The 23,035-nt window shown below is 42.2% G+C and overlaps 1 protein-coding gene and 1 long non-coding RNA gene across 4 annotated transcripts in view; one reads left to right on the top strand and one right to left on the bottom strand.

Moving 5' to 3' along the window:
- ASIP (agouti signaling protein) overlaps positions 1 to 23,035 on the top strand; it is an 82,562-nt gene that overhangs the window by 28,122 nt on the left and 31,405 nt on the right. The window lies entirely within an intron of this gene.
- LOC309344446 overlaps positions 1 to 23,035 on the bottom strand; it is a 78,402-nt gene that overhangs the window by 26,550 nt on the left and 28,817 nt on the right. The window contains exon 3 of one of the 3 annotated variants that reach the window (XR_014157736.1): positions 6,036 to 6,118. The exons of the other annotated variants lie outside the window; for them this stretch is intronic. This is a non-coding gene — a long non-coding RNA (uncharacterized lncRNA). The remainder of the gene's footprint in view (positions 1 to 6,035; positions 6,119 to 23,035) is intronic. 3 annotated transcript variants of the gene reach the window in all.

Raw genomic sequence — 23,035 nt, 5'->3', positions numbered from 1 at the left:
TGCAGGTGACTGCTGGGGTGGAAGAGATGAGAAACTTTCTTGCCTTGAAGGAGGAGAGGGAATATTGTTGCATCAGGCAAGCAGAAATCCTTGCATTGATGGAGTAATCTGCTTAGCACAATATATACACACACACACACACACACACACACACACATATATATATATATATATATATACACATACAGTATATGAGTTAGGTATTTCCTCCCTTAATATTTAACTCATATATTTTTGTTTGTGTGTTTTGAAATGGTTATAAGTGGTAGCATATATTTTAAATATTTACATATATTCTAAAAGGAGAAATATATATGCCCTGATGCTTATAAAATTATTAGTCTTTTTGTTCTTAATTTGCACCTGGAACCAATTCTCTGAGCACTGCTATTTCGTAGTTTCAGTTCTGCACGAAGACCTGTAAATACTTCCAAATGTTTGCTCTTTTCCTAAGTGTTTGTGTCCCATCCCGTCCCCCACCCACACAATTGTTCTACTATAAATAATGAATGAAAATGGCCAAATTATCTCCAGTGAGTGAATATGTGAATGACAACTATTAGACTTAAAGCCCCACTTTAGGGCTTTAAGTAGATATAGTTCCTTTTTAAAGGTTCAGGTTAAATAAACATAGGAGCATATCTTTTTCTTTATTATATGAAGAAAGGTCAAACTGCCAAAGGATGTTAACAAATGCTTCTTTGCTTGGACTGAATGCTCCAGTTAATCACAGCAACAATGCAAAAAATAATAATAATACATTGATCAAAGATTTATAAGAAAGGAAGTCGTGAGCTACTTAAAGAAAAGTCTTTGTAGAAGATGAAACTTAGGAAAACCCTTTCTAAATCAGACCAAAGGTCTATCTAGCCCAGGAATCTGTTCTTAGAGTGGCCAACTATTGCTAACATTGCTGGGTTGTTGTTGTTGTTGTTAAAAGCACCCACATTTTGGGGTTCATGCTACATGTTTAAGTTGATATTCCAACCATATATTCCAAGCACCCATCACAAAAGCAGTCCCTGCCCTTCCCTCTTCAACCCCCTTCTGGATCTAGGAGACAGTGGGTTGGGGGATAGTGAGGAATCTACTCGCCTGTTCCTTGCCTGATCAATCTCTTCCAGCATGGTGTAGTGATTAAGAGTGGTGGACTCGTAATCTGGTGAATTGGGTTTGCTTCCCCACTCCTCCACATGCAGCTGTTGGGTGACCTTGGGCTAGTAACACTTCTCTGAAGTCTCTCAGCCCCACTCACCTCACAGAGTGTTTGTTGCGGGGGAGGAAGGGAAAGGAGATTATTAGCCGCTTTGAGACTCCTTAAGAGGAGTAAAAGGCAGGATATCAAGTCCAAACTCCTCCTCCTCCTCCTCCTCCTCCTCCTCCTCCTCCTCCTCTTCTTCTTCTTCTTCTTCGGGGGTAGTGAATGCTTCCCTCTGTGAGAGAGCCTTCCCAGGCACACTGAAAGAGGCGGACATTAAACCGCTTCTTAAAAAAAACATCTTTAGACCTGGCCAATATGGCCAACTATCGCCCAGTCTCAAATCTTCCATTCTTGCACAAGGTGAATGAGTGGGTGGTTGCTGAACAACTCCAAGCATGCCTGGAGGGTGCGGACCATTTGGATTCCTTCCAGTCGAGATTCAGGCCTGACCACAGAACTGAAACTGCCTTGGCCGCACTGGTCGATGATCTCCAGCAGGCTAGGGACAAAGGTGAGAGCTGTTTCCTAGTTCTGCTGGATCTCTCAGCGACTTTTGATACCATCGACCATAACATCCTTCTGGACCGTCTTGAGGGGCTGGGAGCTGAGGGCACTGTTATACAGTGGTTCCGCTCCTTTCTCCTGGGCAGTGTTCAGAAAGTTGTGTTGGGGGACGAGTGCTCACTTGTGGGGTGCCTCAGGGTTCCATCCTCTCCCCCATGTTTTTTAACAACTACATGAAGCCACTGGGAGAGATCATCAGGGGGTTTGGGTTGGGTGTTCATCAATATGCAGATGATACCCAGCTCTACCTCTCTTTTAAATCAGAACCAGTGAAGGCGGTGAAGGCCCTGTGCGAGTGTCTGGAGGCGGTTGGAGGATGGATGGCAGCTAGCGGATTGAGGTTGAATCCTGACAAGACAGAAGTACTGTTCTTGGGGGACAGGAGGCGGGCTGGTGTGGAGGGCTCCCTGGTCCTGAATGGGGTAACTGTGCCCCTGAAGGACCAGGTACACAACCTGGGAGTCATTTTGGACTCACAGCTGTCCATGGAGGCACAGGTTAATTCTGTGTCCAGGGCAGCTGTTTACCAGCTCCATCTGGTATGCAGGCTGAGACCCTACCTGCCCGTGGACTGTCTTGCCAGAGTGGTGCATGCTCTAGTTATCTCCCACTTGGAATACTGCAATGCGGTCTACGTGGGGCTACCTTTGAAGGTGACATGAAAACTGCAATTAATCCAGAATGTGGCAGCTAGACTGGTGACTGGGAGTGGCCGCCGAGACCACATAACACTGGCCCTGAAAGATAGTCATTGACTCCCAGTACGTTTCCGAGCACAATTCAAAGTGTTGGTGCTGACCTTTAAAGCCCTAAATGACCTTGGTCCTGTATACCTGAAGGAGCGTCTCCACCCCCATCATCCAGCCCGGACACTGAGTTCCAGCGCCGACGGCCTTCTGGCAGTTCCCTCACTGCGAGAAGTGAGGTTACAGGGAACCAGGCAGAGGGCCTTCTCAGTAGCGGCACCTGGCCTGTGGAATGCCCTCCCAGCAGATGTCAAGGCAATAAACAACTATTTTACTTTTAAAAGACAACTGAAGGCGGCCCTGTTTAGGGAAGTTTTTAATGTCTGGTGCTGTATTGTTTTTAATATTCAGTTGGAAGCCATCCAGAGTAGCTGGGGAAACCCAGCCAGATGGGTGGGATATAAATAAATTATTATTATTATTATTATTATTATTATTATTATTATTATTATTATTATTTTATTCTTCTCAGCCAGGCGAGATCCACTGGTTCCCAAGGCACCCTCGCTGTCATCATGTAATATCATTGGGCCCAATTTGGGCCTGATCATTTTGCCAATTCCAAGCTACAATAGCAATTTGCTTCTCTACCCACCACCACCTTCGTTACACCCCACCTGTTTGTTAATAGCCAGGGTTAGGATCACACCATTATTCCCCAGGATCGACCCAAGGATACAAGTGTTGATACCAGCACCATCTTTATCTGGAAGAGGAAGAGTGTAGAAACTGAAAATTTTCTCAAATTCGCTTTGAGCTTCTTGGGTTCTCCATGCAAAATAGAAGTTCTGGTGAGAGAGTGGGGCCTTCTTCACTCCCCCTCCCACTGACACTTCCTGCCATATGTCTGATCTTTTGATCCCCTGGAGGTGGTCCCTCTGTTTGCAGCCTAGGCCAAGGCCTGTCATGCTCTGCCTCTTGCCCACGTATGCCTTGTTGGATAGGCCTATGAATGACGACTCAGCAAAGAGAATTCCTTTGGTGAAGTTTACAAAGGCCTCCTGCAGTTTTCTCACTTCCTAATGAGGATTATTAAATCTTCTGAGTGAACACAGGTAATTTTATGTGATGTTCTTTTTCAAAATCTCTCTCACCAGCAAACCTCCATAAATCCACTTGTCGATTCCTCACAATACAAGATATAAATTCTTAATGCCTTGCCAGTTTCGGGGGCAGTGTTCAAATGAAAGAAAGAAAGAAAGAAAGAAAGAAAGAAAGAAAGAAAGAAAGAAAGAAAATTAGTTCACCCCCATGAAATGCACCCAGAAGATGAACAGATGTGTTGAGAAATCTACTAGAGAACCAGATTTCCTGAAATTAGGGAAGGGCCAGAAACCCTCACAAACCAAAGATGTGAACTCTAACTTGCCAGGCAAATGGAAGAAATCTGTGAAGGATTTATTAGGCGGCAAAGGAAAGGTTCCTGAAGATAATATTGCAGTGTTTGTGGGCTGCTGGCCAGCTTCAGTAAACGAAATCTCTCTCACATGTTTATAGGAAATGAGAGATAGGGCATTTTGGGCTGAGGGCAGCTGGTGTTTTGGTTCCAGAGAAATATGTATAAAATACATTTTAGAGGCCAGTCATACAGTCCTGCTGTCAGCTCCCACACATATGACTTTAAACTAGAAAAGTAGTTTATGCTGTAAAAGGTACAGATGGGACAGACATTTGATTCAATTCACATTAAAAATTGAAGCTACCTAACCTGCGCTTTCTGAAACAATATGTAGCCTTCCTCTGAAATGTGCACTTCCCTGAATTTTGCAATGCAGTTCTCCAGCCAAACAATGTGTACAAAAAGGTATATATTAGGGTAAAGTGTGCATAGAAATGCATGTATGAAAATAACAACGAAAAACGCATTAAAAGAGATGAAACTGCTTTGCAAAAATGTATACCATTTTGTGAAAGGGTATCAAACCAGTTGCTTTGGGGGGATGTGCCCTCCAAATTGGGACAATCGGACCCATGCTCTCTCAAGCAGCCCAGCTGCAAGCAGTTCATGACATGGAAACACTTTCAAATCTTACTATAATGTGCAGACGGTTTCGTTCCTACCGTATTCTCGCTTCTGTGGACATGAACTGGAAAATTTTGATGTGTTGGAAGTAACATATCAATGAAGAGATCTTCTCTGCCAGCAGTTGCTGCCATGGCATTGCTCTGATATTCTAATACTATTCTAATGCATGGATTCAAAACTCTTTCTGAAAGCTCCACTCCCCACTTATTAAATACAAGTGAGATGCCCACCAAGAGGCAGCTGAACCTCATCCCATGCTGGGACTAGCTGGAGGGAAAGTGGATGGGGAGGAGTGGCAAGATATCCCCACATGCTCACCATCCAGCAGCAGGCAACTTCTTCACCCTGTGCTAGGGTTTGTGTAAAATTAAAAAAGGTTGGGGAGGGAAGGAAGGAAAAGTGAGGTATTTCCAGCAAACTCGGCCTGCTGTTGCCTGCCAGTCAGGTGGAAATGGAGGAAATTTTCTGAAGGAGTCTCTCAATTTCTAGGGGAAGTAAGAGGCAAAAACTGAGAGAGGTATGTAGGTGATTTGTTCGAGAGAGGGAGAGTTGTATTTGTAGTGTGTGCGATGAATGGTGGCGGGGAGGATTTATTAATATATGAGACCAGCACCTCATTTTTACATGCGTACATAAATGTATAGACTGTACATACACAAAGCTCTCCCATACCACCAATAACCCAACTTTCCCAAGGTTTCCAACTGCCCAGAGAGAATTCTGGTGGGTGTTTCCAGTCTAGAACACATGGTAAAGGTGCTAGGGACCAGTCATGGCTGACTCTGGGGTTGCGGCACTCATCGCGCTTTATTGGCCGAGGGAGCCTGCGTACAGCTTTCAGGTCATGTGGCCAGCATGACTAAGCCGCTTCTGGCGAACCAGAGCAGCACATGGAAATACTGTTTACCTTCCCACCGGAGCGGTACCTATTTATCTACTTGCACTTTGATGTGCTTTCGAACTGCTAGGTTGGCAGGAGCAGGGACTGAGCAACGAGAGCTCGCCCCGTCGCGGGGATTCGAACGGCCGACCTTCTGATCGGCAAGTCCTAGGCTCTGTGGTTTAACCCACACATGACACCATTGTTAAAACAGTTCTTACATTCACTCACTCCACTGTTGTTCCACCCTGGAACTCAATACTCATAATTCCCTTACTGTACTGACCATCTTTTCCCACTCTTTCAGGTTTTGCATTATCCCAACACAGTGCTTCATATGCAGAAACTTACCTTCCACTAATCTTTCTATTAGTAGAGTACTACAGTGGCTGAGAAACTGCACTGTTAACCAGGATGTCCCTGATCCATGTGTCCCTTTTGCAATGAAATTACCAGGCTTCTTTAGACAAGACACACTGCATCAGCTTCCCCACTCGCCTACACCACAGCGTTGATAATTATACCGAACAATGCTATATGCATGTTTGCTGAGAAATAAGTCCCTCTGTGGTCAACAGGCCTTACTCCCATATGCTTGTAAGATTACAGCATACTCACCAACATGATAGGTTTGGTGTAAAGTGTTGGAATAAGGTAGTGCTTGTGGAGCTAGGGCTGATGGGAACTGAACTCCAAAACATCTGGAAAGCACCAGGTAGAGGAAAGATGCTTTAGACTGTGTTCAAAGTGGTCAATAATAATAAGCAAGCTAAGAAGTATTATAGCAGAAATTAGTACATCAACATGCCTTTAAAAATGAGATCGTGCGAATTCTTGAAGGTGAAAGCTTTTGTGTGCTGCCCGAAAATATAAGAACCAACGAACAAAGTTGCAACAGAGACTTCTTCCCACTTGCACAGAATAAGTCACCCCAGCCAATACATTCCTTTCCTGCACATTTTCAGAGTTCAGAGAAATGTTATTTCATTTTGTATTAAGTTATTTTAGAGTCAGCAGATTCAGTTAGATCTATCCCCTTGCCATTGGACGGCTTTTTATTCTCTCTCTCTTTCTCTCCCTTTCCTTTTTTTCTTTTCAAGAGCAATGCCAAATTGCCAATAAGGAAAACTGAGGATATTTTTTAAAATATAAATATGTTTTTATTTTGCAGTAAATGCTTGAGGGAAATGTGAAGGGCTGTAAGCTAGATGGCAGTATAAGATTACATTTAGCCTGTAGTTATTTACTGACAGCTGAAATCAGTTCATGAGTAAATTGAGTTTCATAGAATCAGAGTTGCAAGGGATCCTAAGGGTCATTTAGTCCAAATCCCCTGCAATGCAGGAATCTCAACTAAACCTTGATCTGGCTGGCTTTATTACAAAATGCTCTATTGATAATCGCATGCTATTCAAATAACCTTGTAACAAATGATAACAACATAATAAAAACTCAAAGTGCCTGTACAAATCTAGCTTTAGGCAGAGAGTATATTAACAGAGGTTATGTTAGGAGAACAAAGTTGTCTATTTTGGTAATCAAGCTTCAACCAAAGCAGTTTTACAAAACTTTGCTATAACCTCTGGTTAATCAACTCTTCAGCTCTTAAGCTAATTATGAATTATTGGGGGGGGGGGGTATTCCTGCTAGCAGGGTTACAATACTATTGCACACCACTCCAATCTCCAAATGATGTGAGATTCTAGGGGTTCCAGGCGCTTACCCAGGGTTTGTGTTTCCTTTGGAACGAGGGACAGCAAAAACTGTGATGTCTTTATGATATAAGGTTTATTCATACATATATACAACCTGAGTCTGTGATGGAAGGGTTCACAGCATTAACACCCCAAAACACGCCTTGTTTCTCCCATAGCCACAGCCTTGGATTCCAGCAGAAATCAGACATGGTGCGCTGTCTCTCCCTCTCTTTCTGACTTCTAGCTCACATCACTCCAAACTCTCTGCCCTCAACTCTGGCTTTGTCTGTCTAGCTACCCATGAGTTGAGAAAAGTATTAATTTGCCATCTCACACAGAGTGCTTTCTTTTTGTTCCCCTCAGTGGCTCATTATCCAGGCAATCACCTCATCAGGAAGCTAGCCTGTCCCCCCCACCACTTGTTGGATCCAGGGGTTAGAAGGGTCTCGGCATGCAGCCTACCCCCCCTCCAACACATAACAATACGATAGGCTTAGCCTTTATAATGGGAGAGAGGAAGACATAGGGAAGATGGTATTGAACACGTTATAGGTGCTTTGACTGACTTTTTGTATGGGGTTTCAGGAATATAGGAAGCTATATTTGGTCATTGATCCAAGTGACTCAATAGTGTTGACACCAGCTGGCAGCAGCTCTCTATTGTTTCAGCCCTACCTGGAGACACCAGGGATTGGTAGTAGTAGAGCATGTGCTCTGCTACTGAGCTTCTACATCATGGAGAGAGCTTGGATTAACACATCCACAATCCTTCTGAAACAAGGTGATTTGAGTTAGTCAAAATTACAGCACCAGACACCCATTTTACAGCTAGGCATGTGGAGATTTGTCCACACAACATGTAGCCAATTCACATTTTTGGAGTAGGGCCAATATGAAGTAGAAAGTTTTCCAGGATTAACTGATCTGCAAATGAGTTTCATTTGGTATCAGCGATTCTCAAGTGTTGTGCTGGTGTTCATATGTAAAAAAGAAATAAATCAAAGACACCCTCTGAGTCCAAATTCCACTATCCAAAATGTCGGCTGTCACTGCTCCACCTTTGCCTCTTGCTAATCAGCCTGCATGGTGGAAGGGTAAAATTCTGCACCAAGTGTAAAAGAAACACAGGTAGCCTCCTCTTTTCAAGCGTAAGAGTGATGTGTGCCACTAGCTCTGAAATTACCCACAATACAGAAATTTCCCACCAAGGAAGCCCCAAAGTGGAATCATAAAGTTGATAGGCTACAGCACACACACCCCTTAAGAGCTTATCAGGAGGTGGATGACCAGTATGGAAGCAAGGTCAGTGTAGCACAGGTGGAGCCAAACTGGCTCTTGTGCATTTGCACCATACTGATCTCGTTGTTGCCTCCCCACCCTTCCCCTTTACCTCTCAGTAGGCAGCAACAACACAACTGCTCAGAGGTTCGGTGACTGGTGTCATCCTACCATACCATCTGCTACCGGTCAGTAGTACTTGGCTGAATAGGGACTGCCACCTTTTTACCCAAGAATATGGAATGGTGCAAGTCTTGACATAGAATCATTTCCGTGGAACTCCCTGGAAATGATTGTCCAGCTTTAGTGCATGCTGTTTGTAATTCTTCATTAACTCAACTTCTGTTTGTAAGATTTCACAAGCTCTCAAGCCTCACAAGAGTATACATAAGCTCTTTCTTTCACCCAGCACTCAACCACTAAGTGCACTGTGGAATCAGTTTAAAAATAATATTATTTAGACATGTGTCTTATAAAAACGTGAGCAGAGTCAATTTCACTGCTGACTTAACTCCAATTGCTGTTTATCATCGTTCTGCTGTGGGTTTGCTGTGTGCTTCATTGATGTTGAATTTATTTGTTTTAAAAGGTGTTACTGATTGAGAGCTGCCCTGATGGAAAATCTTTTTAGAAATAAAATAAATAATCTATCTATCTATCTATCTATCTATCTATCTATCTATCTATCTATAAAAAAGAACCACTGGCTTTCTTTCTTTTGTTGGATATTATAACGATGGACATAAGGAATACATTCTCTGGAGTCCAGATGTTATCTCATAAAACTAAGCCCAGTTTGCTGAAGTTAGATCAATTGACTTCCATGTCAAAAGTACAATTCCTGACTTTCCTGACTGCAACATTTGGAGGCAATCTCCCTATCACTGTGATAAAGTTACAGTGCAAACCTAACACATGTCTACACAGAAGCAAGTCCCATTGAGTTCCAAAGAGCTTACTCCCAGTGGTTATATGATTACAGGCTTAGGCTTCATTTTCACTATCCAGCACACCAACTGTTTCGACCCCCTTGATACATATATATTTAAGGGGAATGGGTCCCCTCAATCTTCAGGTGGCCCTGAATACGTCAAGTGTGACATCCTGCATGCATCGCACGTGTGTGACGTCACACATGCAATATGTGATGCAGGTCCAGTGGCCAGATCCTCCAGGGTTCTTGTGTCGCACGTGACACACAACAAACACACAACACACACCAGCACCCAGTACCCCAATCTTGGGAGCAGCCTGGTGCCTCTGAGCATTTAAAGCACCATTATAACACTTAAACACGTTAAACAGTTATAGCTCTCCCTGCCGCCACTGCCAGGAATCCTAGGAAATGTGGTCTAAGGGTGGTGAGCATTGTTAGAAGACACACACACCATTCCCCTCTCAGGGTAGAGCAGGCATAGGCAAATTCGGCCCTCCAGATGTTTTGGGACTACAACTCCCATGATCCCTAGCTAACAGGACCAGTGGTAAGGGATGATGGGTATTGTAGTCCCAAAACATCTGGAGCTCCCAGTTTGCCTATGCCTGTGGTAGAGCTTCCTAGGAAGAGGGGTTGATTGTTAAACCACTTCAAGAATTGTAGCTCTGCGAGAATGAATAGAAGTCTCCTCAACTATCCACACACTTAACAGGCTACAGTTCCTAGGAATCTTTGGGACATGACTGTTTAGAGTGGTATAATACTACCTTAAATGTATAGTGCAGTTGGGGCCTGATTCAAGGTGTAAGTAAAGGGCAATGCCAAACTGTCTCACTAGGAAACCGGGGGAGAAAAAACAGCATTTTGTTCAGATACATTCAGCCATACCCTTCAAGCGTCCCGGTTTTCCTGGGACATTCTTGGAATTACAGGAGCCATCCTGGCTTCTAAACTGATCCCAGAATGTCCTGTTCCACCCCACCCACCCCCTCCAGCGCTGCTGCCACCAAGCTCAGAGAGGAGAGTGAGCTGGCGCTTGCAGCCGGCATTTGCAGGTGGTGCTTGTGCTTGCAGTAGGACCCTTGTGAAGTGGAAACCTCATGAGTGGGAGAGTCAGTTCCCCACTGGAGTGGAGGTGGTGGACACACACAATGCTCTTGCCAGCCCCACTCTGCCACAGTGTGGGTGGAGGAAGTAAGGAGGGAATGAAGTGAGCAGCTGTCGCAGGGAAGGAGGCCCACTGACTTGCACACCCAAAGACACGTGTTCCACTTTTCAGATGAAGAATGTTGGAGCTTGTTGTTCAAAGGGCTTGTTGCTAAACTTGCAGAAACACCTTATTAAGCTTATACACTCACTATCTTGGAGAAATGTGCAGAATCATTAACAGGCTCAAGGGAAATGGTTTTTTCCAAAGCAATGTATTATTTGCACGCAAGAGAGCAGTGTTGTATTAGAAACCAGAACAAAGCGAGTGGTGGGTGCACTGTTGATGGATCAGTCATAAAGCTACAAAACAGTGAAAAGTTGTCTCATAATATCCCTCTTGCGGTCAAGTTATTAAACTGTGTGTGACTTTGGGAGTAATAATGACAAGCCTGCCTATATAATCCTTTAGAGTATTCAGTATTCAGATATGCAGATGACACAACCTTGATAGCAGAAAGTGAGGAGGAATTAAAGAACCTTTTAATGAAGGTGAAAGAGGAGAGCATAAAATATGGTCTGAAACTCAACATCAAAAAAACGGAGATCATGGCCACTGGTCCCATCACCTCCTGGCAAATAGAAGGGGAAGAAATGGAGGCAGTGAGAGATTTTACTTTCTTGGGTTCCATGATCAGTGCAGATGGTGACAGCAGTCACGAAATTAAAAGACGCCTGCTTCTTGGGAGAAAAGCAATGACAAACCTAGACAGCATCTTAAAAAGCAGAGACATCACCTTGCTGACAAAGGTCCGTATACTTAAAGCTATGGTTTTCCCAGTAGTGATGTATGGAAGTGAGAGCTGGACCATAAAGAAGGCTGATCGTTGAAGAATTGATGCTTTTGAATTCTGGTGCTGGAGGAGACTCTTGAGAGTCCCATGGATTGCAAGAAGATCATTCTGAAGGACAGATCCTGAAGCTGAGGCTCCAATACTTTGGCCACATCATGAGAAGAGAAGACTCCCTGGAAAAAACCCTGATGTTGGGAAAGATTGAGGGCACAAGGAGAAGGGGACGACAGAGGACGAGATGGTTGGACAGTGTTCTTGAAGCTACCAATATGAGTTTGACCAAACTGCAGGAGGCAGTGGAAGACAGGAGTGCCTGGCGTGCTCTGGTCCATGGGGTCACGAAGAGTTTGACACAACTAAACAACAACAAAAGAGTATTCAGTGCACTTCACATATCTCAATAAAACCTAACACAATGACCCTCCAAGATAGTATCAGTAGTCTTATCCCTCTATTGAGTTTAGGCTGAGCAAGAGTGTGGCTTGATTAAAACTACAGATATAATTGGAGCTGAAGTGGGGGGTCATGTTTTCACAATTCAATCTCTCTTTACAGAAGTGTCCATATATATCACAGACTTCTGTTTTCTGGCACCTGTTCTTTGTTAAAACACTGTCCCTATTTTATTTTTGAAGAATTTTTTTGAGGGTAGAATTCTTCTTAGAACTATGTAGTATGTTTCTATGCATGTGCCAGGGACCAGACAAAATGACTGATGAAGGCAATTTGGCACCTGAAGCATACAAGTATATACTGATGGTGGTGTTGTTGTTGTTGTCATTGTCCATGACTCAATGGCAGAGCACATGTGTTACATGCAGAAGGCTCCGGTTTCAATCACCAATGTCTCCAATAGGACTGGGAGACATCCCACCTGATATCCTGGAGAGCAACTGCCAGTCTCTTTAGACAATACTAAGCTAGATAGACCACTGTTCTGACTTGACATAAGGCAGCTTTCGAGAAGTAGGAGGAGACATAAGATTGGAGAAATGTGAAATGGAAAGAAACCAAAATTGATATATTTGCCCATCCCAAACCAGATGAAAAGGAATAAGCAATTTTGACAGAAGCCAATCAAAATCTAAAACCTGTATTAGGGGAGCCTCATAGCAGTAAAGGAGAGGTTCAAAAACATTGTTGTAGCTTCCACCAATGCAGCAATTTAGCCTCAATACCCATCACCAACCTGGTGCCCTCTAGATGTTTTAGATCACAAATCTCATCATTTGTACTATGCTGGCTGAAGCTGATGGAAGGCATCAGGCTTTGGAAGACTGTTCTATGTGCATACATTGCAGACAAAAACTAGTTTCACCCAGGTCAGATTAATAAATGCAAGGGATCTCTAGAACTGGACTCAATCCAGAGCCCCTTCTGACATTACTATGGTGCTATGGGATATGCTGTAGCTATATATGCTGCCAGTAACGGCAAATTGCACACTTGTAGAGTTTATACCATGTGGTTCCAGCACTGCCGCCACCAATTCTAGCACTGCCATACAGTGGATCTTCCTATGTGAATTGGTGCTAGGGGGAAGGTTCTTGGCATGCTGGTTTTCTATTTGCAGGGATGGTGTGGTGGGAAAACATTTAAATATACAAGGCCAAGGCATTGGGCCCAGCCTACCTAAAATATTGTATCTCTCAATACAAGTCTCTCTGGGTGCTAAGATCCTTCAGTGAGCACCTTCTCAACAACATCAGAAGCAAGGATGTTGGTGACAGGCGAACCGATTCTGTGGCTGTTCCCATATTGTGGAATTCTCACCCGAGAGAGGCTAGATCAGCTTCCTCTTTGTTATCCTTCCCCTGGCAGGTTAAGACCTTTCTATCGAGACAGACCTTTGAAAACTAAGCTGCAAGTGATGCTGATCACTGGGGCTGCTGTACCTGTGTTCTGATGTATCTAAATTATTTGGGGGGGTTTACTAGTTTAAAAAAAAAAAAGTATTTTATGAAGCTTTTTAATGTTTTAAGCTGCCTCGACTCCCAGCTTGGGAGAAAGGCAGGATATGAATACATTAAATAAATACATCCTGGGAATAATTTGGCTCCGCTGTGAAGTGTTTGTGTATAACAGGCCACCACAATACAAAACACGCATTAAACACACTGTCCCCTGTTGTTCTCTTCCAGCTTCCATTTGGCATGTATTTGGAGGAATGTTGGAAAGGGTCAGCTCTCAACAAATCATAAACATTTATTATTTATTTGTGACATTTCTATGAGTGACTTTGTTGCTAAGAAGTGTCTTTAAAGTACAATGGAAAATCATGGACATTAGAAACCCAATATGAAGAGCTTGTCAAAAACAAGTCAACAGCATCCAGATAAGTGCATGCCTAACCAGTGGCATGCAATCAGTGGACATGGGGGACTAGACTAGTCCCCTAAATGTTCCCAGTAAATTAGAGTGTTAAAGTATTAAAGCCTGGCACCTCCTTCCCAAAGCCCAGGAAGCTTCTGCCTGGCTTAGGTAGGGAGGCACATTGCTCTGACTCATCCAAGAGCCCTCCCACCACCTCCACCAAAAAAAAACCCCACCCTTGCAACAGCCTCATAGGGTCACGTTCTACCAGGAAGAGTTGCTGTGTTCACTAGGCCTGACCTCTTGGGCTGTCTTGTTTCTTTGAATAAAGAGTTGACTTCACTGAAGCCATGTGCTGACCCGCACCTAGTACCTGCCTCTGGCACCTGCCCCTGTCAACCTAGGGGTGGGTGGGTTCCCCACCCCTGGACCCTAGTAAAGGGGTCCAGGGGTTGGGTTCTGTCTGAAAGCCCAAAGAGGGCTGACGGGCCATAGAACATCCCACAAGGGCAACCTGGTGGGATCACCCATTCAGTTGGTTTGACCTTGATGGAGATATCAGTCAGCAAGCGGGTGGGCTGATTCAGGATACATACCCAATGCCTAAACCAAAACCAACTTACATCTGTAATCAATAAAGTTGTGGCCATTTTGATCCCAAACTGGTGCCGTCTCTCTCTCTCTCTCTCTCTCTCTCTCTCTCTCTCTCTCTCTCCAGCTCCTGCCAGGAACTTCTAGCCATGCTGCGCTGTGCACTATTTTATGCTCATATAATTCACTTCCATGTGCCACCCATTAGGCAGCAACCAAGCTGGTATATAAGACTTTGCCACCAAACGACCTTCCCCCTCTGGGCTGCCCTGGCCTCCTCCTCATCCCTCCTCATAGCTCTGTTATAGTAAACCACGGGGTTTCTGCCCTTGCTAATGAGGTTCAAGAGCTTTTTGCAAGCTCCAGATGTACTGCTTGCCCTCTGCTCCAAATCCCCAGGATTGTCATGAACGTCTGCTGATAGTCAGAGGCCTTAACTGTCATAGAAAAAGTATGAGTTTTAAGCCTCCTTGCTACATGGGGATGGAGGATACAACATTTGGAGCTTTCTGGTTTAGAGAAAAAGGTGAATAAGAGAAGATATGAGAGAAGTGTATAAAAATATGGATGAGGGAGGAGAGTGGACAAATAAAAGCCCCCCCCCCCATCAGAACACTAGAACTCAGGGAAGCTGAATGTTGGAAGATTCAGGACAGATAAAATAAAGTTACTTCTTCACACACATCACAGGGTTAAACTATGAAACTCACTGGCAACAAGAGACGGTGATGGATTATACAAATTTATGGAGAGAATAAGGCCATCTGTGACTACTAACACTGATAGCAATGTTCTGCCTTCACTATCAGAAGCAATATTATCTTTATTATTATATTTATTAGATTTCTATGCTGCATTTCATCTGAAGATCACAGGGTGGTTTACAATATAAAAGCACAAAAATATGTTTCTGAATACCAGTTGCTGAAAACCACAGGAGGTGACAGTGCTGTTGCGATCAAGTCCTTCTTTTGGGCTCCCCATAACCCCCTGGCTGGCCACTATGAAAACAGGGTGCTAGACTAGATGGGCATTGGAGTGACACAGGAGTCTATTCTTATTTTCTTGTGCACATTTAGAATCTAGCTAGTTTTTTAAACAGGCATAATCACATTTTGACAAAGGGTCTTATTGTATCTCAATGTTCAATCTTTCAGCTTTTACTGTAGTACTGGTACTAGGTTGCATACGACTTTATATGAAAGTGAGGTCTAGACATATTTAAAGACATAAATGAATCTTGGAACCTGCATTGGGCATCTTCTTTTAAATTAAAACAAAACAAGCTGGGATAACTCAAAAACATCAATACCCAATGTAAAAATAATCAATAAAACTATTGACCAGCAAGATTCTGCAAAGTCAGCAAGAATTCTGCACAGTGGGAGGTGGGGACCAGTAGGCCCTCCAGATGTTACTGGACCACAACCCCCATAATCTTTGACCATTGGCCACACACAGTGGGGCTGATAGGAGTTCCAGGATTGTTGGAGGGCCACGGATTCCTAGCTCTCCATCTTGCACTTTACAAAAATCAAGAATACAGATCACCATTTTGGTCTGCTGCATATATTTCAACAAAGAGGAAGGTGTCAAGCAGTCTTTGCCCTCCTGTTCCCTATTACAAGGTTCCTTATTTGAGTCAATACTAAATAAGGAACAGGTGAGGAAATTCCATCGCTAATATGCTGCCACAAAGGTGATCTTCTGCTTTAACACCACAAATCTCTCCTCAAAAGGCACAGCCAACTGGAAGGAGGCCTCCAAAGAAGATCTTAATGACTGGCAAGGTTTATATACAACTGGGGCAAATAATTCCTTTTTCTCCCCACTGAAATTCGATAAAAATAATAAATCAATATATAGCCCTTCTTCACAGCAGCCTTTAGTGTGAGCCCAAACCTAATCACAAGCCCCTTGATAATTGTGGTTTCCCTTTTGTACAATATCCTTTTTGAGCTGGACACAATATTCCAAGTTATTGCTATTATGCACATCTGGAAGTGATTAGTACTACCATGCATTTTTTAATGCTTGGGCTATAGAGAAGTATCCAATAAGGAGCCTTGATTACATTGCACACAGGGCCCTCCTTTAAGGAATATGCAGAGGTTATTATGTAGCAGCTTTTCTCCTAAAGCTAAATTATGAAAGCACCCCTTTAGTCAATTTCTGTTTACTTGTAAATTTTGTGACCCAGCGTGGGACAGGAGATGCTTGATAAATAGTACCCTTAGGGAGAATTCCAAGCGGCAACCACTGGGGTGGGAAAAGCACTCAGCAAAGGTATATCAGGTAATTACCAAGCACCTCCAGCTGCTCCTGTCATACTTCAGCAATGACCATGTGCTGATTCAAACCAGAGTAGCTGAACTGAGCAAGAATCAGACTGAATTCAAAACAGAAGGAGCTTATGCTAACCGGGCAGTTACACTCCCTTTTAAGCTTTGCAAGATTTTTCTTTCCATTTAGCAAGCCTGATGGGGCGCCCTATTTATTTCACGTACTCACAGGCACAAACAAATACTGTATAGACAAAGATCCTGCTTCTCCAAAGTTAGGGACAGCTTAAAGGAAAAGAATGCAAATAAGAAGCATCCCTGTAAAACATTAAAATTAATACAGAAAAAGAACTACCACAAAAAGCACCTAAAATGCTGTTGTTTTTAAGATCCAAAACCATCGGTAAACATTATATAGATAAACAGCAAGCAGTGCTAAGTTAAAACCTAGATGCTCATTTTCACAAATTAATAAGTAGCTCATTCCAGTCTTTTGTTGATGGCACAAACTGTTCTCCTCCCCACAGCCCAGCAGATGCTGTTTTAATAGGCATGGGGGGATTGCATCTTAAGGAACAGAATCTGAAGGTAACAGGAAGGCAGTGGTTTCTTTTAACCATAGCCTATAAATACATTTTCAAGAGATGCTATATAGTGCAAATTAATTTCGACTGAATCACAAGCTTAGGATAGTGACAGGCAGCTACCTCTCAAAAATGAAGCAAGTGCAGAGAAACTGAAAGAAACTGAAATTCAGATGTTTGTACATCCCTAGCTTCAGGAAAGGTCATCTGAATCTTAGAACTAGATCCAGAACATCAGTGGCACGCCCACCTGGAAAACTGGCATTTGTGATCTACAAAAGCAGATTTTGAAGAATTGTTCTAGTAATCTTTTTGGCTTCTGTGTATTGAAAATTACACAAGTAAATTGTTGCTCATTGTACAGGCGATGTATACACCCTTTTGTTCTTTTCCCTCAACATGTTATAAGCTGTCCTCCAAGGGGGCAAAACATATATAGTGCAAGGAGTTATGAGGAATGCATCCATTTTCATCAATGGTGTGACAGATTGCATTCCCTCATGGCGTAGGGCACGTGTTTATTTCAACCATTTCTTTCCTCTGAAAGGTGCCTTATGCACCTTCTGGTTTTCTTCTGTCTGAAAAAGATCAAAGCATTCTAAAGTCTACTGTTACAAAGTTCTCCAACCCTCATGGGGGTGACGAAAGCAGCTGTGTTGTGTACATGAATTTGAGTATGGGTGCAGAGTACTGCTTTGGGGTACCGCCCCTGCCAGCCCAACTATGACAGGCAATATAAACAAGACGACTAGCATCTTTAATTCGCCAACCGATGCTTAGCTGCCTATCTGTGAGGAGAAAAAAGGGAGAAGCAGATCGTTTGAAGCTTTATAGTGCCTGGCACAACACTAAGGTATGTGGCAGTTATGCTTGAGGATTTATGAATCTTAGTCAACCCTACCACTTGTGTGCCCAAACTTTATTCTCCCCTAGCAATCATTAATAGAAAATTAATCGAGGCTTTTTATTTCTGAGAATATCACTTGTGGACTTAATGTTCAGGGTTGGTTTTTTTAAAATAATTAGGTGGAGGTGAAGAGATGCTAAAAGTTACAATATAAACAAAATATAAAGATTTGATGCATCAAAGATGTATTTAAGAAAGATAATATTCTTATGATGACAATATTCTGGACTTTCGGACCTTATGTGATGCTTTTATCCAGAAACCTGATTTTTTTTTATTATTCTAAGCATCAGTGAAAATAATTAAAGAATATACCGATAGTGCGTACCAATGTGCAAATTACTGTGTGCACATCTATAAACCTTTACCAATTTTTTTGCAAAATCAGTTTGACATCAGAGATATCTTCTAGTTCTTAGATTTACACATTGGCTCTTAACACTTTTGGTGGGAGAAACTTTTTGTTGATTTCAAGCTTTACTTTTGTGTAACATAGAACCAGGGAGCTAGTAAAAGGAACTAACATATTTCTTAAAACAAGGTTATCTTTGAAAACATAGGAATTGCTAATAATCATCCGGAGAACATGATTTCTCTTTTGTTCTAACATTCAAAGTGAATCTAATAAATGTAAAAGACCCCTGTAAGATACAGGTTTAACTCATTCATTTTAACCACTGCAGATGAAAGAACATACTTCAGCCTCTGAAGCAAAGTCTCATATTTAATTATGTTAATAGGTCATGTTTTGATAATTTTCAAAACTTTGGCATTTACACATTCCAACCCTATACCATTGTAAAATGCTGCAGGTGTCTGTGTGTGTCTGTGTGTGTATTTCAATGTGCTTAAAGGTTTAGCCAGAAGAACAGTGTTTTAACTGATTTACAGTGTAACCTTGTACATGTGTAATCAAAAGCAATGCCTACTAAGTTCTGTCAAACTTCTTTCCAAGCAAGTGTGTGATTGTAGCCTTCAGTCAATTAAACCTATTGAAATATTAACTATCGTCAACTTTGAAGGGTATTTAGTGAAGACAAATGTCTTCTGAGCGAATAACACAGATAAATCCTTCTGTGGAGAAATAATCTGAAACACTACATGTAATTTTTATTTTATTTTCAGGGAATATACCAGGACAACAGGCTCTCCCTTTTTCTTTTCAAAATGTAGATTTCTGTTCAGATTACTCCTCTGAAATGGTGCTACATATGTAAAGCCTTGCATATGCCCAAATGGTTAACTTTATCATATTGTTCTTTACATAAAGTATATTAATTAAACTGGAGACAGCTGATATATACAGTGGTACCTCGGGTTAAGAACTTAATTCGTTCTGGAGGTCCGTTCTTAACCTGAAACTGTTCTTAACCTGAGGCACCACTTTAGCTAATGGGGCCTCCTGCTGCTGCCGCCGTGCAATTTCTGTTCTCATCCTGAAGCAAAGTTCTTAACTCGAGGTACTATTTCTGGGTTAGCGGAGTCTGTAACCTGAAGCATCTGTAACTTGAAGCGTCTGTAACCCAAGGTACCACTGTACCATTGTATTGTTAATTGCAGGACACTGCTGATCAAGCAACTTTTTAAAGAGCCTTGCAACTGGTGAACATCTTCAAATGTTTCAAATGCCTGTCCCTGGCTTGGGAAAGGATGGGGGCTTTGATGTGAGAATGACTGCAGTGTGCATGCAGTTCCACAGCCAGAGCTGTGTGTGCAAAATAGTTTATTATTATTATTATTATTATTATTATTATTATTATTATTATTACAGTAAAAAACCCAAACCCACACACCTCTGGTAACTGCAGCCTAAATGAAGACACTTGGAAGCAAAAGAGCATCCTAGCATTCTCCCCCCATGGTTCCTGCTTTTAGGCTTAATCCTGTAATTAAGGTTAGCTTTGTATTTTTAGTACTGCTATAAGTTGGGAGAGGGGCAAGGATCCCCTGAACTCTTGAGTGCCAGATCCTCCCCATAATTCCTGGATTTAGTAAAAGAGCATGAGGTGGGGAGTCTGTTTTATGCTCCACAGAGGGTCAGACGTGATATTTGGAATCTGAGGCTGCAGCAATGGGAAAAACAGGACCCTCTTGGGATGTGAATGCTCTGTACTCTGTACTCTAGGAGCATCTAGGAGCAGGTTGTGTATATGTGTAAATAAACAATATATCATAAACACCACAGGCTCTGCTGTGCCTCATTTTCCTAAAAGGGAATCTAGACCCTAGTAAGTGTGCCTGCAGCCTATGGACTCTCATCCAGCTCATAGAGATTGGGGTGGCATGTTAACTATATTATCAATCCCTCTGGTTTTTTGTTTCAGTACCAAAAGCTAGGATAACAAACATACAAACAAATCTTATGCACATTTTCCTGAAAGTAAGCGCCACTGAACATAATGGGCCATTTTTCACCCGAGTAAAAATCTGCACTATTACAAGGCTCCTTAAACTCCAGTTAGATTGCTACAATTATCATCATAGCAATTTTGATTTGGAACAGTCTTTGGAAGTCATGAATGTGTTGCTCAATGTGCATTCAACAACACTGAACAAATACGTTAAAAATGATTAAGAGGGTGTGTCTAAGATCCTACGGGTTGGTAGTTATTACCTGGTGACTGTTCAATGTCCTAGTCAGGTTGCATGGCGAGAGAGGGAGCGCCATTTTATGGTTTGCCTCGGGTCACAATATGTCTTGGGCCGGCTATGACGGGAAATGTATCCTAGAGCGGAAGAAGGTTTGGTGTTCCAGATATTGTCCCTTTATCTGTGGCCATTGGCCATAGTTGCTGGGCCTGATGGGAGTTGTCCCTTTATCTCTGGCCATTGGCCATAGTGGCTGGGGCTGATGAGAGTCTACCAACATCTGGAGGGCCACAGTTGTGCAACCCCTGTCCTAGATCAAGAAGCTATGGCTACTTTCCCCAATCAAAAATAAATCAATAAATGCAAGTGGATAGTTTAAGCAGGCTTTTTGAGAAAGAAAAAAAGTTTTTTCTGCAACATACAGTTTTAACCACCACTTTTTTGGAGCCACGGTTGCAAAGGAAATGATCAAATTTAAATCCAAAGAAGAAGAAAAGCACAGTACATCGAAGTGAGAATTTAGTTATTATCGGGGCTTTTTTTCAACCAGAGCTCACCAGTGCTCAGCTCCCATCCCTCTTGGGCGGGCACAATTGCCATTCTAAGAGAGCGAGGGAGAGGTTCATGGTGAGTTCCAGCGCCTCTTTTTCTAGAAAAATGTCCCTTGTTATTATCATCCGCTTCACAGGGGGAAGATGATCCAGCTAATAAATTTCACTGTATCTAAAATGATATTTTAAAAAATGATGTGGTTAACATGAGATTCGTTTGGGCAGCTGGGCAGTGTTATAAGCAAAGTAATAAACATAATCCCATTTCCATATGCTGATTTTTAAAGCTCATGATTTTGCCTTTTTTATTAAAAAAAATGTTTGAAGTGGCAGAGATAAATTTACAAAGGATTGACCTTATCCCCCTTACATTTAAAAACAGTAAAAATGCCATAAACACAACACATGTCTTAATTCCAGATACAAACGGGTCATAATCTTTTCACTGTCTCTTGGCCTGGGGTTGCCTCATCTCTTCTAGCATGTTCCCCTAGAAGATGTCTCTGCCTTCAAGGTTGCTTTTCTGGGTCTAATTTGGAATAGCTGTTATTTTATTTGTAAGCTACTGTGAGTCCCGGTCACGGAAAAAGGTGGGGTATAAATAAAATTATTATTATTATTATTATTACACAACACAGAAATTTATTTAGATATCTCCTGTTTGTTTTGAGCCATCAATTTACATGTGGCACCTTGAGATTTATTATTGGTCTCCCAGTTTTCTTTATGCTGCCCCCCTCCCACATGCAGTGAAGGTGGTGCAGATTTGATCACAACAGCTGCGAGGTGTCAGCCATTTTGTGTTCAAAATAGGCCTCCTTAGGATGCTTTTCTGTTCACAATGGGGAAGGATATAGTTCTATATACATTTGCCTTATGCATAGGAAAGCAGCTTGGAGAATTCAGCATGGCCCTTGTGGAAAAATAAAGCCCCCTCCTTTGTATGCCTTCATGCCACTGCTTGCAATGATTGTGACAGATCCAAACCATGGGTGGTAGTCAACTAAATTTTACTCATAACACACCCATTGAAATTAATGAATATGGTTAAGTTAGGTCCCTTAATTTCAATGGCTCTACTCTGATTAAGAATTAATTGAACATCACTAACATTCAAGTCCAGGGTTAATCACAAATTAGTATTAGTATTAGCTATTGAGACTGGATTGGAAGGACAATGGGAGAAGGAAGGTGTCTCTTCAAAATAACCTGTTTATTTAGCATTGATCTTGATTTGATGGCACAAAGTTTGCAGGATGGTTATGCTATGTTGGCTATTTATTGAGTATTCATTCTGATTTATTTCCAGTGAAGTTATACAACATCTTACTGAGCAATTGTTACCGCAAGCTTTTCGGTGTATTTTCCCCGTTGCTTTAAATACTGCAGAAAAAGTTCCTGATTTTTTTGGGGGGGAGGGGGACAGGTTTGTTGCACAAAATTGTGCAACCTGAATTTGCCAGTTTGCAACTGAACCCCACTCACAAAATAGAGAGAAATCTGGAAGCAATATGAATATCCACAAGAAATATTTTTTACCAAACAGAGACTGCTTGCATAAGAATTAAAATGGTATTGGTTCCACACACTGCGAGTGATGCCCATTCATGGAAAAGAAGCACTCTGAGTTGTTCTGCTTACAATTCCTGGAAATAAGACCAGTCTTGTGCAAAATACAGCCAATGACCTCCATGTGGCCTCACATTGGGGGAGTCCCAAAACACTTATGCCGAATTTGAAGTGCTTTTCAGTTATCATTATTTTTAAAGCAAAACAGTCTTTCTCTAGAGAAAAAAGACAAAATGTACATCTGGTTTCTGGGAAAAGAAACGAAAGGGGCCTTCATTTCTTAGTCACAAATACATTGCAGCCCATTTTCTTCCTAACTG

The sequence above is a fragment of the Podarcis erhardii genome (assembly GCF_964252035.2).
Source record: "Podarcis erhardii genome assembly, chromosome: 6".
In the NCBI taxonomy this organism is placed as follows: Eukaryota; Metazoa; Chordata; class Lepidosauria; order Squamata; family Lacertidae; genus Podarcis; species Podarcis erhardii.
This window is presented reverse-complemented; position numbering and strand designations above follow the sequence as displayed.